This window comes from Alligator sinensis, unplaced genomic scaffold (assembly GCF_000455745.1).
Source record: "Alligator sinensis unplaced genomic scaffold, ASM45574v1 scaffold1140_1, whole genome shotgun sequence".
Lineage (NCBI taxonomy): Eukaryota > Metazoa > Chordata > Crocodylia > Alligatoridae > Alligator > Alligator sinensis.
The window spans coordinates 75,980-78,262 of NW_005842441.1; positions in this window are offsets into that span (position 1 = coordinate 75,980).

A 2,283-nucleotide genomic window follows, 5' to 3' on the forward strand; every position below is an offset into this window, starting at 1 on the left:
TGTTTTCCACCCAGTTGGCCCTGCTTGGTGATTGTGCTGTATGTGGCAATGAGCCACCAATTTATTGTGCTAAGAAAGGGTAATGCAGCTAGGAAGGTGTTTCATGTGGAACATCCGTGTGGCAGGTTTGTGTGGCACCTTCAACTGAAGATGTGGCAGGGCTGCTCAGCTGATTGTCAGGAAGGGGGCTGGGGCTGCAAGTGCCACCACTGTGTGAGTTCAGTGTCAGGCATGTGGGCTTTGCAGGTGCAAAGTGGGGGTCATCAACTCCCCCTGCTTTGCAAATTCAAACAGAGGCACTACCAGGGACAGCTTTGAACTTGCTGAACCCATGGTAAAGCAAGATGCACAGTTGTTAGAAGGCAAGACTGGTTCCCATCACACCCATTAAATTAACGTCTGCCAGGGGCCCAGCTGTCCAGTCCAGGGCTGTAAAAGTTCTAACCTAGTCTGGCCTAATCAAATAAAAAAGCAGGAAGACAGGCAAGTGAACAATGGATTCTTAATGAGGGGAAAGATGTGTAGATCCTACAATAAACTGAGTAGAAAGACCAAGCAGAGAAAAGTGAAAAAATGTCAGGTGTCCAAGCAAATGACACAAGACTAAAATGCACAGAAAATGGCCAAAAAGTAACTGTGACGTGGATGTTAAAAATATCTAGACAGAAAGAAAAAAGCAGGATAGAGGCATTCGTTCAGGCCCTATCCCAGCAAAACAGTTAAACGTGTACTTACTCTCACTGACTTTACTAGGACTGTACTTACAACACACGCTGGTGCTTCACTAGATCAGGACTTTGGGGCTGGATTGTACAGTACAAACAGTCTGGTTGTGTGAGCACTAAGATAAGAGTGTACATGAAGCTCATACACTGTAGTAAAGTTTAAGGACTGAGTACATATAACAAGAGTACAAGGAGAGTACAGGCTTCTACGTGCAGAAATGTAACATAATTTGAGAAAGTCAATTTTTGGAAGAATCGCTTATTGTCAGTTTAAACAGATAAAAGTGTATGTGCACACACACGCATGCGTGTGCATATGTGAATGCATGATTAGCTCCTCCAGATCAAGGGTTCTAAACCAGATGGAACTGCTGGAAAATCCATCACACTACCTTCAACACTTTCCATCACACCAATATCTACTCAGGGTCACAATCAACTCTGGGATAAACATAAAAAAAAACCCTTCATTGATTAAGATCAAATGTGCAAATTTCAAATTCAGTCAGATACTATTTAAGAAACTGTCAGTTCATCAAGCTGGATAAATAAACAGATATTGCTTTAGAGTGAATTGACATTTTAGGTATCTAGAACTTAGGGACTGTTGTTTGTGACTTGAATTAGGACTAGCATGTTGAAATTTATTTTTTAACTTATTTCAGTGTTCTACTAAACATTTTATCATACATTATTGTTTATTTGTTCTCTTTTTAATGTTCTTATTGTATTTTCACTGAGGCATCAGAGCTGAAAAATAGATGTCTAAAAAATTATTTAAAGGGGCTTGTAATCATTTCAGTCCAGTAGCCCTCTGGTATGTTATGTAACATCTCTGAATGGGAGCTGTGCAGATGTTACAAGACAAAATTTGCCAGTCTGGATTCCACCTGGCCTGAGGAACCTGGCTAATGTCAGAGGCACATGACTACTTACGTTATTTAGATCAGAGAGCTTTAATTTCAAAAACTGCATGAAATAGGTCGTGTTTTGCTTTGGTTTTTTTGACTGGAGAGTTTCTAAAGGACTGTTTCCCACCTACTGTTTTCATTACATAGGACTTTTCCACGTATTTTTTTCTTTCTGATAACAACAGAGCTGGCAACAATAATTTTGATTTATCTCAAATCCCATGCATATTTATTATCTCTGGTTTCTAGTAGATTGTCCAAAAAATCCAAAAGAGAGTTTGTACACAGACCTCCTTTTACTTTTCTTCCAGAACAGGGAATCTCTGAGATGCGGTCCCATACAGCTTTTATTACATAGTATTTGGGGCTTTCATTTGCCTGGCTGTAATCCAGCTCAGATGTTTCATTGAGGTTTCTCATCCTTTTCAGCTTGAGGGAAAACAGCGTGTTGCACATCCTTCTGCTCCAATGTATCCTGAGCTATTTCTCACAGAGCGAGAGAGGGAGGACTTGTATCAGGCCTTGAATTCTGGTAGTAAAGAATGCTGCCTGCAGTCTTTGCTCTGTTTTAACAATCCCTAAAAACATTTGGAGTTAAATGACACTTTCTCCCACTATATTAATAGATATTATTGCATTTTCAGAAC